The 20,206-nt window shown below is 35.9% G+C and overlaps 1 protein-coding gene and 1 long non-coding RNA gene across 34 annotated transcripts in view; one reads left to right on the forward strand and one right to left on the reverse strand.

Moving 5' to 3' along the window:
* LOC105481123 (microtubule associated protein 2) overlaps positions 1 to 20,206 on the forward strand; it is a 315,665-nt gene that overhangs the window by 197,662 nt on the left and 97,797 nt on the right. For all 33 annotated transcript variants that reach the window (XM_071073883.1, XM_011740412.3, XM_011740414.3 and 30 more), the window contains one exon: positions 2,800 to 2,876. The gene's annotated coding sequence lies outside the window, so the exon portion shown is untranslated. The remainder of the gene's footprint in view (positions 1 to 2,799; positions 2,877 to 20,206) is intronic.
* LOC139357304 (uncharacterized) lies at positions 354 to 15,135 on the reverse strand. The gene is made up of 5 exons (XR_011610268.1): positions 15,014 to 15,135; positions 12,934 to 13,061; positions 12,325 to 12,560; positions 1,932 to 1,999; positions 354 to 462 (listed from the first exon to the last, which is right to left on the reverse strand). It is a non-coding gene; the product is annotated as an uncharacterized lncRNA (long non-coding RNA).

Here is a 20,206-nt window from a genome sequence, read left to right on the forward strand (position 1 = left end):
TGTCTGGCACACAATAAATTCTGTATAAATGTTTGCTAATATTATGTTTTGAGCTTTGCAGGCCATATAGTCTGTCAGAATCATTTAAGTATGTAATGTATTTAATACTAAAACTCTGTTGTTAATGTTGTAAAAAAAATTAATGTTAAAGTAATTTAATGCTATTTATATGGGTAAAAATGATCACTTCTAACTATCCTACATTAATTTAAAACTTTATATGCCTTGTGGAATAGGCCATAAGTTGCTCTTTAAAAATAAATCCTAGATAGCAGGTATCTCTATCCCATAAAGCCTGGAAAATTGTAATTACTTCTATTTTTTTTTAAATAAATGAAACATCATAAAAGTCAAGATTATGTGAAAATGGGGTATTTTGGGCAACCTTCTCGGGTCCGAAGCTTCGTTCTTCCACTCTTCGCAATAAATCTTGCTGCTGCTCACTCTTTGGGTCCGCGCTGCCTTAAAAAAAAAAAAGAAAAGAAAAGAAAAAGAAAATGGGGCATTATTTTATGACTAATAGGTACTGGGTAGCCTGAATTTTTTAATAATCATCTCATCCTTTGGCCAATAATTTCCTCAATTCTTTTGGGATGAAATAAGCTTTCAAGTATTTAGGGTTAGAATTTCACTTTTGTTCATATATAACTACTGAGTTAATTTTTGGAAAGACTGAAAGACAGAATTTTTATTTATTATTATTATACAAAAAGTGGGCAAAGGATATGAACAGACACTTCTCAAAGGAAGACATTCATACAGCCAACAGAAACATGAAAAAATGCTCATCATCAAAGACAGAATTTTTTTAGTGTTGTTTTTAATATTACTTAAATAATGAACACGCTCTTTGATAACAGATAAGTTAAATATTTTCTGTAAATGGCCAGAGAGTAAACATTTTGAGCTTTGCAGGCCGTGTAGCCTGTCAGAACCCTTCAAGTCTGGCATTATGGCATGAAAGCAGCCATATACAAGGTGGAAGTGCGTGGGAGTGGCTATGTGCCAAAAGCACTGTATTTTTAATAAAAGGCAGCAACAGGATGGTTCTGGCCCACGGACCATAGTTTACTGATTCATATTTTATAAAATTCGTTTTTTGTTATTTTTACTAGGATGAAAGACATACATATAGAATGTGTACTCACACACTTATCCGTATGCATGTGTGCTCACTTAAAAATCATGCAGATGAAGCACAAAAAACAGGCACTTTAAGAAATTTAAGAAAAATATATAATTTCAAGAGAAAATAAAATATTATATTCTATCCAGCATTCATTTGTTAAGTACACAAAGACTCTTTCTATCCAAATAAGCTCCAGAGCTGGCCTACCATTCCACTTTAGTTCTGAAACCAACCTAGAAGGTTTAATTTGCTTATAATCAAAATTATCCTTAAAACTTCTCTAAATAGTCTTAAGTTATTGTGTATAGAACTCTGTATTATACTGTTATATATATTCCATATGTGAGAACCACTGAGCTGGACTCAAGAAAAAAAAAAAGCTGTGTGCAAAGATTTGGACAGTCAAACCTTTCTTTTTAAAATAATTATCAAATTATTACAGGAAATGGAGAATTCTACCATGTTTCTTCTTTCCTGCAGACATTTTTAAATGTTTATTTAAATGTTAAGACTTTCTAACTTTAATAGGTACTAATAGGACTTGTTTGCTGCTGCACATTGTGTGTAAATGTGTACAGATTAGAGGAGCTAACATGTGTAAAAGCACTTAATACACAGCATCTGGCCCAGACCATAGTTTTTGCTTTTGAATCAAACTTGTATCTGCTCATATCCATATACGCATTGGTCCTTAGAGGTTCATACAGGAGAATTGAGCCATCTGCATCTTTCCAACTTGCACTTCCTACTGTGTCTTAAAGAAGAGTTAATAGGTACCAGAGTTTGAGTCTGGGTTCCTTACCTGTAGAGCAACATTTTCCTGGAAGACATGACGGGGTCCACTCTACCAGGAGTAAAATCACATAGGTCCTGACAAAACGCATGGAGATACATAGATTTAGACACCCAGTGTAAGAGAACTGGACTTTAAAATGGTCCTCAGCTCTGCAATCCCTTAGGTATTGTGCATCCTTTGTAGTCCTCTTTATAGATGAAGATGGTTACACCTGAATGGCTTATGAAGTAGAAAACAAGCCTCCTGCTTTCTAGTAATTCTGCTTATTTCTACGTACCACTTCAGTAAGAAATACTCTGTATTGTTATAGGTGGAGTTCCTAAGCAAAACTACTAATCCAGAATGACATTTAGGATTCTGAATGTCAAAATAAGTTTAGTACTCCACGGAGAAAATTTAATGAGTTGTTAAAAAATTGCTTTCCATCCTGTGCTGGAGAGAATCAATGCAGACTGGGCTAGAGGCCCAGTCCTTTAAAGATTACTGGATATAATTAACAATTTACTAGAATGAATGTATTCTCTTGGGAGAAAATATGATTGTCTGCTATTTATTAGCGGAAGACAATTTAAAAATTTATTCTTCCTTGGATGTAATACCTATAAAGTGCCATTGGAGTGGATCTCAAAGTGAGAAAAAGCATGCAGCAGTTAGCATTTTCACTGCTCTATTCTATCTGTGATAGTTCCCAGCCAGTGACAAATGCTCAGTGTATGACCACTATAAAGAACCATGATGATATCCATCTCATGGTCTCATAGTTGCCAAATACAAAAAGAGAAAGCCACAAGATGAATTCTGTTGCTGAGCTACTTGACGTGATTAATGTACATGGATCGGGGATTAAACTATTAATTTTCTATTTTTTTAACAGAAAGAAGCCAGAAAATATTATCAACCCTTTGAGAACACGACATAACGAACTTTGTATTTTACCACTCCCTTGAATAGGTAAGACTCTCTCTACTCTGAGTTACCCACAATTTTGAAAAATAACTCTTTGCTAACCTTTTGTTTTTTAAAATCTTTAAATAAGTAACAATTCATTTTAGTTTTGGAGAAATAACTTATAAATAGTTATTTCTAATATTTTAATAGTTATAGCTAATAAATTCAGTATTATTAAAACGGCACTTCATAGTGTTGAGCTGACTTAATAGTAAGAGAATGACAAGCTGTTTCTCTGAAATCAGGATTGAATTCAGCCTCTCTCTCCTGCCTTGGTTAACAATGCCAATGGTATTTCCTCAATACCTGTTACATGCCAAGCATGGGCCTACATGACTTAATTTGCGTAAATCAATTCATTTATTTCTTACAACAGCTCTATGAGGTAGATATGGGGATCATCCCCATTTTATAGATTAGGGTCATGAGGCAGAGAGAGAGGCAGGTGGATGCAGGGACTCACCTGAGATTGCATACATGGCTCTGGAAGCAGGCACTGGAAAGAACACCAGCCCCAGCTGTTATTAGGAGAATAGTTTCTTGTTGTGGTAGAAATGTCTAGCAATCAGACTTTCCTACATTTTGAGTAGTTTTTATCAAAATTTACGGAATAAAAATAACAGTGCATTTACTGAACAAGCTGTAAATGCATAGCAGGTAAACTTTTATGTTTGCATTCGTTCCTCACAAAATTTTTGCATGAGTAAATAAAGGAATATATACACTTTAGCTCTGTTACAAGCAGAAGCAATATTTTCCTTTATTTTACATCTTTCTTTAAACCCAAAATTCCTATGATAAAAGCATAATAAAATTATGGAAAGATTATAAATGAATGATTTCTTATTCTAGGAAATATATTCCAATTTAGTTTTTTTAAATTAGAAGTACTGAATATATAATCTTAAATTGGCCTCAGCAGTATTCACTTTCTTGCTTTTATTATTTGTTTTTAAGCAAGAAAATTTATAAGATGTTCAAAGCAAAATATAAAAAACAATTATAGTCCGGGTGTGGTGGCTCACACCTGTAATCCCAGCACTTTGAAAGGCCTAGGTGGGCAGATCACAAGGTCAGGAGTTCGAGACCAGCCTGGCCAACATAATGAAACCCCGTCTCTACTAAAAATACAAAAAATTAGCCAGGTGTGGTGGCACACACCTGTAATCCCAGCTACTAGGGAAGCTGAGGCAGGAGAATCTCTTGAACCTGGGAGGGGGAGGTTGCAGTGGCCGAGATCACACCATTGTACTCCAGTCCAGGTGACAGTGCAAGACTGTCTCAAAAAAGTACATTTATTACAGCAAATACCTAAGTATCCACTGCACAGATTAAACAAATGCTATCATTCAGCTATATTAAAATCTTATCTAAAGAAATAAACCATGACAGAAGTCATCAAAGCTCTTCTTGCTCCTTTTTAGTTTCTTCCATTCTTCCAGAGATGTCAAAACCCTAAAGATAATATACCCTTCCTGTGTGTGTTCTAACACTGCTAAGACATGTGTAAGAAACAAATGTCAAACAATTATTAACATTTTAAAGGTTTACATAAAGGGCATCACACTGTAGATATTCTTTTGCAGCTCATCTTTACCCAATATTATATGTAGAGATTCTTTCATATTGAGGGATGAAGATCTGGTTGATACCTTCTGTTATAAAGTTGACTCATTTTAATGCTTTAATCTTCTGGTGCTTAGTATTATTATTTATTATGTCTAAATAACTTTCAGCATTTTAAAGTTTTAATGTTAAAATTGTTTAAACATGGCTTGCAAAGCTTATTTGGGAATTATTATAAGGAATTCAAAGTTTTTAATGTATAATACCATGCCAATCCTGCTTATGTTTTATTTTTTTCAACTAGAAAAACACTTTTTTATTTGGCTTGTAAGGATTTTACCAATCTAATGGGACTCATGATTTTCACTCTTTTGCCATAACACAATAATTAGAATCTGTTTTATCTCCCTATACATGAAATACTTACTATTCCCAAATATAGTATAAATTACTACCTTTAGAATTTAAAATACTTAAAAGTGAAATACCTTTGGCCCATGTTAGTTGCTCATATTCTCCTAGAAAATAATGGGAAAAACTAAAAAAGAAAGTATTTTTTTCAAATCTTTTTCTAACACTATGGCTAATTTTAGAATTTGTTTAAGGTGAAAGAAATGTTAGTATATGGTAGTGAAATTGTTAGACATAGACTTTCCCAACTTTTATTTTCTGAGGGAAATAAATTATTTTGTCAGAGTTGGGGTAGGAAGAGGAAGAGAAAACTAACCTTTTTGGGCAAATAGGAGTAAATATGAGATTTTATATAAGTCTCTTGGGTCAGAAATGCATTACCATTTTGCACAGGAGGAAAATAAGGCCAAAATACCTCAGGTAACTTACTCAAGATCATATAATGATTGCAGAGCCTGCATTCAAACTCATCCCTGTCAGGCTCTGAAGCTGTTCTGCCTACCAGAAAATAAATTGGAAAAACCTAATCTGTTTGTCACATATATAGAAATTTTATTCATGCCACTAATATTTATTGGGATCCTTTTATGTGAGTTGAGGGTCAATGTTAGGAAAGCAAGGAAGACACAGTACCTAAAATGAGAAACAGTCTATTGAAAACCACGAAGATTAATTTAGTGATACCACTAAACGTGACCATTTAATTAGACATTTTTATTTTGCTGTGATATCCTTACACTGTTTACCAGGTGATTGCCTTTGAAATTACCTAGCCATGCCAATTCAGTTAAACTGGATAGGATAATGGGAGTGAAAATGTTTTGCAAATGACAAAATCTTTGCAATCATTTGCTAATATTACTAATTCTCATATTCTGTGAATTTAGAGTTGAATACTTCTATCCTAATGCATGCAGTTCTAAATGTGTTTGAAGTTTGAGTCTTACTGACTTATATAGAATTCACATATTTTTCGGCCAAACATGGTGACACACCTGTAATCACAGAACTTTGGGAGGCCGAGGCGGGCAGATCACAAGGTCAGGAGTTTGAGACCAGTCTGACCGACATGGTGAAACCTCCATCTCTACTAAAAATACAAAAATTAGCCAGGCTTGGTGGCAGGCATCTGTAATCCCAGCTACTCAGGAGGCTGAGGCAGGAGAATCGCTGGAACCCAGGAGGCAGAGGTTGCAGTGAGCCAAGATATTTTTCACACGAAAACCTTAAATATTACAGTGCAGTGGTTAGCAACTCTGAAAGTTTGTTTCCAGCATCCACCACCTGTTAAAGGCATGATTTAATCTCTTTAAGACTTAGAGTAGATAATTACAGTTCCAAGCTCATGCCTGTCCAGGATCTTATCATGTCTTATCTCTACCTCTATCATTCATATCCACTGTCTCTCATGTTTACTACTATCATAACCCCCTGTACTCAGTCTTGTTCTTCTACAGTCTATTGTCACATGGAAGTTAGAATTATCTTTTAAAAACATCTTAATCAACTGATATGACTCTCCTATGCAGAATCCACCAATGACTGCCTGTAATAGTCAAAAATAAAGCCCACACTCCTACAATGACCAACAAGATCCTACATATACTGGCATCTTCTATCTACGTCATCTCAACATGATCTCCTCTCATGGAGGCAGAGACTATGATGTTCAGAGCTGTATTACTAGCCCCTAGAACTACCACTTCTCCTGGTGGATGGACCCTCACTTGCTAAAGGGATGACTAGGTATACAAGGGTTACCATGGAACAATGCAGGTAGATGCTCTGCACACAGAGTACCCTTGAATGCACAACAGTGATAGTCATTGCCCTTTTAAGGATTCCTTTGGTTTGTTTCAACAGAGCGCCGTCACATCTGCAATGCTAAAGCACTTTCATGTTTTTGACTCATGATTTTATGGCACTATGAGAAACTTTATTTAGCTGATTTATAATTTCAAGCCATAATGTATAATACCAGAAGAAAGAAAAATGCACATAGACAAATCACGAACTAATTAGCTGGATGAGAAAGCCAGTTGGAGAGCAGGAAATATTTATTATTCCTTGCAGTCTTTTAACTAAATAATAATACTAAGATTTACCACATTTAACATAGGTTAGATTTTACTTTATCTTCAGAATAGATTTATATCTTTTCATCACTTATAGATGAGCAAAGTTTATCCTTTAAGACAATTTTCTGTAAAACGGGCTGGGATTTTTTGTTGTTGTTGTTTTATTTTTATAATATTCCTAGGAGAAGCGCTTGATGAGTGTTTATATCGTTGAGAACATTTGGCAAGAGAAAGACAAACAGTAGAACCACATACCCCAACATTTAAGGAAATGAGAAAGAAAACCTGGTATTTTCACTATCCTCTCTGAAAATAAATACTTTGACTTGCACTGATTACTACTTTATCAGCATTCAACTCCGCTCCGTGGCACTCTGTGTGAATAATTTTAAAGGCAGATTAAGCATTCTAAAAATAAATTCTATTGGTAAATTAGGATATCAGATGCTTCCATTATAAAAGCCTATCCTATTCTGTACTATCAGCTGGCAGTCATATCCAGATCTCAAGCTACTTTGGCTCTTATTGAGCAAGAACCTATTCCAGGGGTGAGATTTTGAAGAGGGATCTCTCATGGTTAACTAGAGACAGAAAGAGGGAGAATTGCCCACATACTCTGGCAGGAGTTAAAATAACAATAACAGCCCTCCTACTTAACAGGCTGAGTCATCAGCACATTCTACTGATTTCTCAGTAATTCTGGGCAGATTGTTTGGGCTGGAATTCTGTAGGCAGAGGTGGGCACCACCTGCTTCAAAAGGCTCTAGTTCTTATTAGGAAGGTGCTGTTATTAAGTCTTGTCTTTTCACAGTTTGATCAAATGGAGATAGGAAAAGAAAAATAAATGGTGCTAATGAGCACTTTTTCTGATGCTTAGAATTTTTTAAAATGGTGGTCCAGGCATGGTTACTATGCAATTAGTTCTTTTACTGGCTATATGTCATTTTGCTTAAGCAGAATAAGGAAGATTATTAGATGGTTCCTGAGGGACCTCATAATCCAAGGGCTCAGAAACAGATCTTATGAGAGTCCAGAATCAGGAACTAAACATGGGCCAGGAACCAAGGCCACCATTCTCCCAGTCTCTCTGGGGCTCCTCAGCCTGATTCCTCTGTAGCTCCCTTTAATTCAAGATAGCTATAGATAACCTTTACATAGAGACTAGATTTCCCTACTGCCCATTACACAACCACAGCTCTCAGGTGTGCTTTCTCATGAATGCCAGCTTCAAACAGTATATCAATTTTGAATGACCTGTGCTGCTTAGCTAATAAGCTGTGATCAATGGAATAGACCAGGTGGTACATATATAGTTGCCAGGATCCTATACCTATGGGTGGGAAGAAGGAAGAATAATCAGTGAAATGGAGTCTTGATGGTAAGACACCCTCAAACGCTATTAAAAATCTCATGGTACAGTTTATTTATACCCTAAGTATTCCCTTCCACAAAATTCCCCTTTATTGAATTTCATTGTTGTATAAACAGCCAAAGACTAGGATGTTAAGAGATTAGATGAGCAGGGAGTATAGCCAGCCTCCAAGGGAAAGACAAATGGATAAAGGACTTGTTGCCTGTGGTTTTTGTGTAATTAATACTTTACGGAGTATTTACTACATACTATTTTTTCTTTCTTCTTCACATACTTATGTATATTTTATGGTTGTCAACTTATGAAAACCTGATTACAAATACTGATCGAGAGTCTTTTCCATACTGGTTGGTGCTCTGAAACTGAGGATGTCTAAAAGCCCTTAAAAGTCTTATTCAAGCTCTCCTTGCCCCTTGGGCTAGAAAGATTGAAGGACGCTACAAGCAAAAAAAAAAAAAAAAAAAAAAGAGAGAGAGAGAATAGATGGAAAGCAAAATGAACATCATAGACAAATCTAGAGATAGAACAAGCAGTTTAAGGAAATATTTCAGGTGCAAAGTTAGCATTCAGCCTTTAACTTGCCACATTTTCCTGTAAAAATAAAACTGCTTATAAGATGCATTCATCTGTCTGTCCTGTCCCTTTGATGCAATATGAAAAATGTGAACTTAGCAAGAGATGTGTGGGTATGTGGATGTCTGTGTGTTTATATGCACACCTTAAACCAACATTTCAGTACACATAGCTCCAAAGACCATTCTTCTACAAAATTTAGCATAAATGTGATTATGAGTTTGGGACACTTGAAAACCTCAGTCCTATGGTCATTGAAACCAATTTTAATTTGAGAATAGAGTGTGATATGAGGAACTTGGCAGGCAGACCCTTCAGCTACTGTCCTGTGGACCTCGCTGTTCCTGAGGAGGTAAATGGCCATTTTCCCAGAAGTGGCATGTTTCCCTTTTGTCCCTCAGGCTTCTGCTGTTGGCAAAAAAATGTAGTTAACAAGGAAACATTTTTCTTAATGGTTATAATTTAACCGCAGCATAATACCTGCCTAATTCTCACTGAAATAGGTAAACAAATATATAAACTTCTTTTTGAGTCAATCATCATTTTACAAGAGAGACAAGAGGATGTGATGAAGCAAAGATCTTTCCAGTTACTCATTAAAAAATATTTTAATTCTACCTTGTTCAAGTCTCTGTTCTATAAAGCATGAGAAATCCAAACAAGGAATTGTGTAGAAGCATGAAACCGCAACATGTGTTAAAAGAAACAGCAAGTCCATTTTAATTGGATTATGTAAGGCAGGAGACTGAGTTGAGTCAAAAAGGGTAAATTGAAATAGGATTGTGGAGATACTATAAAACCTAACCTAGGGGCATGTACTTTATTCATTAGATAGTGGAGATTCAGTAGGCAACACGGTCTCTGGGCAGAGGAATGATGTGATCAAACTTGAATTAGGAAGTTGGATTACACTGCAAAGATATGTAGAATGAATTAGACAGTAAATTCTGAAGCAAAAGAAAATTGGAGGTTTACATCACTAATATGTGTTTACACCTTCAATATGTGGTGGTGGACAAGAAATTGAATGGAAAAGAAATCTGTAGCTAAGGATTACAGTCAGGACTGGAATTATGGACTAGGTATTCATCTACCTATCCAGTATCTGAAGTATTTGGAGTGAAGGGCCATGGAGAAGACAATAACGCCCAGAAAAAAGCAAAGAACATTAGGGAACATTCACATTGGTGGGGAAAAGTGGAGAAACAGAAAAAAATTAGATGGATATTTAGAAGAAGGAATCATGTCATGTTAGAACCAACGTTGTTATTACAGGAAATGACATTTAAGTCAAGGAGAAGACAGAACGAACAACAAAAAGGTGTCATACTTCATGCTCAGTAGGTTCTCAGTGACTATTAAGAGACAGAAAAACAACAGTAACTACAAAGTCTCTATCTTCAACTCCTTCCCTCAGACCACCAAACAAAAACTTTCAACCATGCTCTGGCCATGCCCATCCAGATATGCAGTCGTCAGGCATCACAAACTCACATGTCCCTCTGTGTTCTTCCTGGCACCCAAAGTTTTAATGTACCTCCATTGCTATCCATCAAGATGTCCAATTAGAAATCCAAGAATCTATTGTTTAATCCTAAATTTGCTTTAATTCCTAAATTTGGCCAGGCATCAGATTCTGAAATATCTCAGAAACCTGAGCCATCTTCTTCCTCACTCTTACTCTCTCAGTGCATCTACCAGAACCTTTCAATGGCCTTTGATTAGTTTCCCTCTTCCTGACTCCTTTATAAACTGACTCTCCTCCATGCTGTCACTGTATAATTTTCAGTGTATATTGGTCATTTATTTTTCCTACTTCAAATTTTCCTACAGTCTAAAGCTCCAAACATATTAAGTGCCATTTAGAACAGGGGTCAAAGCATCTGTTTCTGGACAATCTCCAGTCTTTCCTTTCTACTCAATTGCCTTTTCTTCATTCTAACCTCAGCAGGTGACTTGTTGCTTCCTCAATTTAATTATTTATTTTTGTATGCCACGTTTCTCTCATGTTACGATCATCTTTGTTATTTCTGTTACTCCTGTCTAAATACCTGTGTTCCCCTGGTCTGCCTTACAGAAACCTATGTCTATTCAATTCAAATGTCATTCCTTCTATGAAGCTTTTTCTCCAATCCTAAAAAAGTGGTATTAATTGTACCTTTAGGCAATGAGGGGTATCTGTAGCCTTTTAAATGTATCTGCACTATAGAAAAATCATCTTGGCATGTCATTATTCCTATCCACTTGGTGAAGTCTCAAAGGCAAAAGTTTCACTGCTTCCAAAACCATGTTATTAGATTTTAAACAAAACAATATTTAATAAATTGTTGTTAATAGTTGTTATTAAGTTATGATTAAAGGAATGAGTAGGTGATAAACAAATGGATTAAAGAGGTGAAAAGACATGAGCTGTAGCCTTGAGATAGCAGATTTACAAAATAGATTTTATGGTGATGGTTACTGTTTATCATCCTTTCATGTAGTAGGGGAGGGGGGTTTGTTTCGGGTAGGAAAAAAGACTAGGTTTGTAGTCAGAAAGCAAGAAAAGGAGGAAGATGTTGTACACATGTACCCTAGAACTTAAAGTATAATAAAAAATTAAAAAATAAAAATAAAGAAATACAAAATTTAAAAATTTAAAAAAAAAAGAATTAATAGAAAGCCAGCCATGTAATCAGACCCTGGTAGGTTCTTTGCTTATGTCATCTCATACAATTTTCTCAGCAACACTAAAAAATAAAGATCCCGGTTTTATGGGTGAAAAAAAAAAAAGGAAAAGGAGGAAGAATGAGCTGGTATTGTGAGACCATGAGGGGATATTTGACAAAGTTTTGGAGGAGGCGGGAAAAGATATGTTAAAGAGCAAATAAATTAACAAAACGAGGGCCACCCATTCCTCTAAAGAAAGGTGATAACGATGAGGGCAAATGAAGAGCGCCTAGAGAGACAAGACGTATACCCTTTGCAGGGCTTCTGTTTTTTACCATCTCAGGAAAAGGAGGGCTTTCACTTTGCCTTTGGCAAACATCAAGCTGTCCTAAGATTCCCTGAATGTGTTTGCACTTTCTGTCCCCACGTTGGCCAGAAAGCAGATGTTACAAAAGGACCAACCCAGAAGCTGGGCCATCTTTGCTCCAGCCACACCAGAGAAAGGCATGAAGAGAGAAATTCAGGAAGAGCTGCAGGAAATTCTTGCCTCAAGTCTGCTCTCTCACTTCTCCCACTCCACCTCCCACAGGGTGTTCTAGGTGCTGTCAGGATTTGCTGTGCAGGCAATAAATTGGGGACAGTGACTTAAATGTTTCATTTAATCCTGCTACATGTATTAGTCTCATCTATTTTTTGGAAAATCTCATTATACTTTTCTTCAAACCAAGTGTCTTAGCTAGGATTAGCTTATTGCTATAACAAACAGATATAGAAATGCATTCTAACTTTGTTTCTTGCTCACCCAACAGTCCAGTCTGGGTGTTCCAGTTGAAACGTTGTTTGTCCTCTTCGTAGTCAGCCAGGGTCCAGGCTTCTTCCATGTGTGGCTTTGCTTTGTCATTTTCTTCATCCAGTGAGTGGAAGGGAAAAGACCAAGTAGGAGCAAAAGGCAGTTGTGCATGAGGTGATCTTGGAAGTGTACGCAGCACTTCTTTCTGTTCACCTGCCATTGGTTTGAACTCAGTCATTTGAACACACCTAATTGCAAGGGAAGTTAAGAAATGTACTCTAGCTATATGCTCAAAGAAAAGGGAAAAAAGGTTTTGGTAAATGGTTAACAGTCTCTGTTATACCACAGGAAAATCTGTCTACAAATTAATATATTTGAATGCTCAGATCAAATAGCTCAAGCTGTGGCAAAAATAGATGTCAGTTATACCATAGAGATAAGAGTGTGGATTGTAACTTCAATATCATGTTAAAATAGTAAATGTATTAGATACACCAGTTTATTGAACTTAATTCTTACAATAATAGAAAAAGCAAGCATTTTGCTTAGGCAACATAGCGAGACCTCATTTCATCTCACAAAAAGTAAAAATAAAAATTAGCTAGGAATGGTTGCACCTACCTGTAGTCCCGGCTACTTGGGAGGCTGAGATGGGAGGATTGCTTAAGACCAGGAGTTGGAAGAAGCTTGAGAGAGCTATGATCATGCGACTACACTCCAGCCTGGGTGAAACAGCAAGAACTCTGACTCTAAAAGAAAAAGAAAATAATAAATCAGATATTCTACATAACTCTCCTTATAGAAATAATCATTGTTTCCAAAATTATAATGACTTCAAAACCATAGTGTCTATTGCCATTCTTGGTTTCTTCAGTAACTTCTTATTAAAGGAATCAATTGATTAATTAATGTAGAAAGCCTCATTGTGGAACAAAATAAATATTTGTACTTTAATGAGTTTCTAAAATTTATCATAAAAAGACAAATTGGCATGGCCAACTAAAAACTCATTTTTTTACTGAAGAAGGATATATGCCCTCTTAAGGAAAAATAAAGAGTAAAAGTATAATAGAAAAAAAAACCTGAGTTGATACTTTTGCAAAAATGTTTAAAAAATTGTGATTTTTTATGAACTTACAAATAACCATATATAGTCTTGACATGATATTTTGTATTTGCTCCATCCATACTGTTTATTTGGACATTTATAAACATTACTATTTACGTGGAGGGTAGCAGTGCACCTGGTTTATATGAAAGGAATATAGTGTGTTACAGTGTTGCATGAAAGCTGTTCTGTTGGATAAATATTCTACAAAATAAATTTATCTGCTAAATAATTCTATAATTGAGTTTCTTTTTCCTGTGACAGCAGAATGCTTGGGTGTTTGCAAAAATACTGCATTGCAGTAAGTGTGTGATCACTGGTTTTTCCCTGAAAGTTAAAATTCATTTTCTCTTTGAGAGTAGGTGCCCATTTAATAGAATTCTCATGACATCAGAGGGTATTTCAAAGGGAAGAAAACTGGCCTTTCCTACAAGCATGTAAGCAAAGACAGTGTGATGTTTTCATCTATGTGAAATTAAGTAGCCAACAAGACCCCAATGTGGCTGAACTCGGAGGCTGATTCCTTCTGAGTGTCTCTGTCAAATCTTTCTTCCTAAGAGGTGTGATAATTTACTTAAACCTAGTCATTTCTTGAGATTTTTAGTCTTTTCTTTTATCACCCACCCTCTGCACTTTGCTAATGAATGTCAAGGACTCCAGTTGTACCATGTGCTCAGTAATTACTACAGAAGGCAGTTTGATTCTGAGACAGTTGTAGTCTCTGTCAGAGAAATTTAGAATTCACTAAAGCAAGTACTTCAGTGAGGGTGTGCCAAAGCTTGAGTCATTTACCACCATTGTGAACAGAGTTCTAGGAAAGATCCAGTAGTAATCAATCCTAAATAAAAAGCAAAGGGCCAACACAATCAAAAAAGACCTTTTTCTAACACAGACAGACTGCTGTGGCACTAGAAAGTTCTTCCTACTGGGAAGCAGGGTGTAAGCCTTCTTGTTTTGAGCTTGTGTGTTCCTTTTTGGCATGTGCTGACAATTGGAGTGAGTCCTGCTTTTGGAGTGTGAGAATTCAAGAGAGAACTTTATTTTAAAAGCAAGGGGAATTGAAAATTATAGTATAATATAATGTTATATATACACACACACACATACACTTGTAAGTAACAGAATTGAAAATATAGCAGCATAAGATAATACACTGCATATGCACACTGATACATAATATCCATACACATGTATCTATGGATTATTTAAATATATACTGTAAGATTTGACTGAAACATGAGGACAGGGAAATTCTTCATTGAAGTACTATAGGGAAGTAACATACCAATGTATATATTTTTAATGTAATTTTCTCATGGCAGAGCCATGTAACTATATTACATAGTTCAAAATATTCATACATGGAAAACACACAGAAAAACCTTGTAACTTCATTTTCTCCATGATAGTTTAAGTAATGACAAGCCTGTCCTGCAATTATTGTTTCTGGCATCCAGGATCTACCATGCTTAAGAGCCTACAAAGACTCACCAGCTTGTATAGGATCCTGCAGAGCTTCGTCATGTGAATTTTTGGAATTGTACATTAAAAATCTAAAAATCACAGAATGTCAAATGAAAGCTCAGAACCTACCTGAATAGTGTTCTCTGCAAGCGAGTGTACTGCTGCTATATTCTGCTCTTCTCAGCTCATCTGGAATCCCAGAAAAAGGAGCAGTTCTGGCTGGGTGTGGTGGCTCTTGCCTCTAATCCCAGCACTTTGGGAGGCCAAGGAGGGCAGCTCACTTGAGGTCAGGAATTCGAGACCACCCTGGCCAATATGGTGAAACCCTGTCTCTATTAAAGATACAAAAATTAGCTGGGTGTGATGGTGGGTGCCTGTAATACCAGCTGCTCGGGAGGCTGAAGAACGAGTATCATTTGAACCCAGGAGTCAGAGGTTGCAGTCAGCCAAGATCACATCACTGCACTCCAGCCTGGGCAACAGACTGAGACCCTGTCTTGATAAGACAAGATAAGATAAGATAAGGTGGAATGAGATAAGATAAGATAAAATAAGATATGATAAGATGATATGAGATGAGATAAGATAGGAAAAGAAAAGAAAAGATGGGAGTGAACAGTCCACAATGGTCCTTTTAGGGATGCTGTTACCAGTAATACTTGTAACCTAACCATCAGCCTCACTGGTCCCTTTCTCTCCTCACTTACTACTGTCATTAAAATATAAAATTACTGTCCCTTATTCTTGTGATGGTTATGGTGAAATGTTAAACATATGTTCGGTTTAATAAAAAGTAAATGCCACATGAGTGTATGGAAAAATTAATATGTCTCCTTAAATTTTTGTGATTTTTTAAAAATTTGTTTTATTTTAATATTAACAATCTTTTTTGTGTTCTAAATATTTTTTTAATTCACTCTTGGCTAGGTCCTATTTGCCTAACTTGCATATGATGGGTCTGTTTTTATAGCTAAGTATTTTTCTACAGGCCCACCGCATAATATTGCCACATCTATTAAGACTTTTCCAAATAAGATTGAAAATATATTGGAATATATGCAATTAATTTTTGCAGAAAAATTAATTATTTTGGCAATGTAAGTCCTTGAATATTTTTTCTAGCTCCATTTTTTAACATCTCATAAATGTAAATGAATTGTATACATTTCAGGCCTGGAGGATTTAGCAAATGTATGCCCCATCATACCCCTCCAGAAGTTTGACAGAATACAAGTAGCATGCCATGGAAATTAACCTGATTTCTAGAATTCACTCTGGGGCACACTAAGATAAATCTGCTCAAAGAGAGAAGTCAAACAGTGTATGAAGGCTCATCCAGTTGGATCAAACTTGAGTTGCAAGGGAATTTCAAATGACAAGGATTCTCTGTATGCTTCCTTTTGGCCCAACTCAACTGATATTGTGAATAAGGCTACTTTCAACTTAGAATTCCTCTGAATCACAATTACAGCTGCAGTGGGCACAGCACAACACAAGCAGCCTGCCCCAATCCCCCCAAAAAAAAGAAAGAAAAGAAAAGAAAGTACTCTGCTTTATATGACTCATACCTTACTTATATATGACTAATACTCACCTTTCTCTGGAAAAAAGCGAGTGTTTAACATAATTAACTAGATTGTTGATGCTGCACAGATGTAGTAGGTTAGTATACTTTAAAATGCATATAATACAAATGTTTTGCATCCATCCATTTTTTTTAAATATGTATGACTCAGAAGGTTTTTATTCGTGTAGTACCTATTTTATCCTCTATTATTGCATTTACTGTGTTATAATGTATGTTTTTTCAAACACATCTGCCTTTCTGAATACAGTGTAAGCAGCTTATTGTCAGAGTCTATATCTTAATCATCATCATTTTCCTAATGCCTAACAGCGTTCCTGATATAAACCTGGTATTCAATAAATGATCACTGAATAAGATACTAGAAACCAACATAAATTAATTGATGGATTGATAATGATCTTAAAATTAAATGAAGGCCTGATACATGCTCATTATAGATCATTATCAATCTACCAATTTATTTATTTTGCTTTCTATTACATAATTCAATAATTATTTATTGAATACCACCTTTATGTCAGGCCCAGTGCTTTGGTCATTTAGGCCCTCTGTTGCTTAAGCAATCCTCCCACCTCAGCCTCCCGAAGTGCTGAGATTACAGGCATGAGCCACCATGCCTGGCATTAGCACAAATTTTAATAAAAAGGAACTCTTTGGGACATCATGTGTGACTGGACCACAAACTGAATTCAAAACATAATAATGTCAATACCCATCAAAATTGTATAAAACATGATATTTTATCATTCTTTTCAAAACAGATACATGTAAATAGATGATAGATAAGTACTGTAACTTTAATTCATGAAACAGTCTGTTAAGTTTATTAGACTGTATTAATTTGAGGATTAGGTTTTGCTTTAATTAATTACTTTTTTTGAACATAGAATCTAGCCCCTTGTTTCAGTCCCACTCACACTGCCATAGCTCAGGTCCAATTCCTTTCAAACAACTGTCTCTGAGAAATGTTTCTGTCTTTAGTCATGTCTTCTTCCAATTTACTTTCCATCCCACTGCTGGATCAATCATCCTAAAAACTAAGCTTGAGTGTGCCATTTTCTTGTCTCCATCTTTCATGGGCATCCCATGGCCTTCAGGACGGAGCCCAGGCGTGGCTCATCGCATCCCTTTACAATTCTGCCATTGCCTGACCATCGGCCTCATTTCCACATGTCCCACTTCACTTCTATTCCATAGTGAACAATTTTGTACTTTACATGAGTTCACAGCCTGGTGAGGGAGATATAGAGTAGAGAGGACCTCTGACCCAGAGTGAGGGCTGGAGTTATGGAGATGCCAGAAGATGCTCATTTTGGTATTTTTCTAGAAGGTGTTGCCTAACCCAAGTCTCAAAAACAAACAACAAAAACAAAAATGTAGGATTTGGTCATCTACGCTCTTTCTTCCTAGAAAGCTTCTTGTCGTTTCTTTGATTACCTCCTACTTGTCCTTTAAATCCTCCTCCAAACAGTGTTGATTGACTTCCTAGTGTGGCAGGAGGTGTTGATGTACCTCCACAACTTCCCATCCTTATCACCATCACAACATTTACCACACTGTATTATTGCTGTTGGTTTGTCTGTGACCTCCTTCAACATGAGGGCTATATGTTTTTTTCTAGTATTCCCAGTGTGTTCCTACTACTTGATACATAGAAACCTGTCCGTTAATTTTTTAAATACAGTTAAAAATAATTAATCGCTTCATGCATTAAAATTTGTAATCTTAGAGTTGGACAACATCTTAGTAGTCACACATTCCAGCCTCCCATCAGTCAAAACCAGAATTGATTGTATAATGTTCATAACAGGATGGTCATTCAGGTTTTGCTTGAACATGTTCACTGATAAGGAGTGCAATAAGGTTCAAAGAAATGCAAAAAAAACTATGACTAATTATGCTGTAAATCCGTTTACACTTGTATTTAGAATGTGATTTAATTTGAACACGTTAGAGACAGAGCTTTAGTCAGATGGCTTGGATTGGTGGAGGAAGGATTGTTCATCAAAAGATAAAGGGACAGAGCAGATCCCATAAAAAGAAGGGCACACAACAAATGGTATCTTGCTTGTAATTCCCCAGGACTTTATCCTTCCACTGTCTTAAGTAGCCAAAAAGCCAATCCCACTCATAGAAAACTATCAAGCATCTAATTTTTGAATATATGTTCTAATACATTCTCCATTTTCAATTCTCTATTCTTTTATTTTGTCTTTTCATGACTGCCATTTCTTCTCCAACTTTTAGAGTTTTGTTTGTTTCTTAATTTTAATTCTAACATCTTCTTCCATGATGTGTAACATGGCCTCCAAGTTTACGTGGATCATGGCCCTGTTACAATACAAGGAAATCTCTAAAGCATCTAGTCCTCAAGTATTGATTATTATTTTTAGATTGTTATCAATCCCAGCCAGTGGCTTCTTTATAATATGGCTCTCAGGTATCTCAGACCCAAGGATCTTCACTCTGTGGTGGTGCAAATACTTATGGCCTCAATTCTGCTTTGTAGTGTCTGCAATTCTAGCGAATATTCTTCAGAGTTGTGAACAAAGAAGATTTACTTTTATGGTACTTTGTTAAGTGAACCTGGACCAACTCTGACAGGTCTTGAATCAGATTCTACACTGAAAAAAGTTTAAAACAAAATACATTATTTATCCAATTCCAAATTATAATTTTCCTCTTAAGCTTTTAATCTTGGTATTTAAATGTATGCTTATTTAATAAAAATTTTCATTAAAATATAATTATTTGAATTTTTTCTCCTTATAAAGAAAATTTCTAATGTAGGGGTCAAAATTTATTTGTTCAGTGGCTCCATAGTTAGTTATGTACTTATGAAACTAACACTCTGGTTTAGCACCATGTCCAACTTTACGTATCTAGTAAGCGGTAGACCCAGGATTCACCCCTAATTTTCTGATTGAAAATCTGTTACTTATTCCACAATATCTCTGGTACCTAAGTGCAGGTCCTAAATTAAATATCACTGGTAGGGGTGGGAGGACTTAAAAAAAAAGAAAAAAAATTACTGGTAGAGACTAAAGCTCTAAAGCTTTTTTTTTTTTTTTTTTTTTTTTAAATTTATTTATTATTATTATACTTTAAGTTGTAGGGTACATGTGCATAACGTGCAGGTTTGTTACATATGTATACTTGTGCCTTGTTGGTGTGCTGCACCCATCAACTCGTCATTTACATCAGGTATAACTCCCAATGCAATTCCTCCCCCCTCCCCCCTCCCCATGATAGGCCCCGGTGTGTGATGTTCCCCTTCCTGAGTCCAAGTGATCTCATTGTTCAGTTCCCACCTATGAGTGAGAACATGCGGTGTTTGGTTTTCTGTTCTTGTGATTAGTTTGCTAAGAATGATGGTTTCCAGCTGCATCCATGTCCCTACAAAGGACACAAACTCATCCTTTTTTATCGCTGCATAGTATTCCATGGTGTATATGTGCCACATTTTCTTAATCCAATCTGTCACTGATGGACATTTGGGTTGATTCCAAGACTTTGCTATTGTGAATAGTGCCGCAATAAACATACGTGTGCATGTGTCTTTATAGCAGCATAATTTATAATCCTTTGGGTATATACCCAGTAATGGGATGGCTGGGTCATATGGTACATCTAGTTCTAGATCCTTGAGGAATCGCCATACTGTTTTCCATAATGGTTGAACTAGTTTACAATCCCACCAACAGTGTAAAAGTGTTCCTATTTCTCCACATCCT

The sequence above is a fragment of the Macaca nemestrina genome, chromosome 11, assembly GCF_043159975.1.
Source record: "Macaca nemestrina isolate mMacNem1 chromosome 11, mMacNem.hap1, whole genome shotgun sequence".
Lineage (NCBI taxonomy): Eukaryota > Metazoa > Chordata > Mammalia > Primates > Cercopithecidae > Macaca > Macaca nemestrina.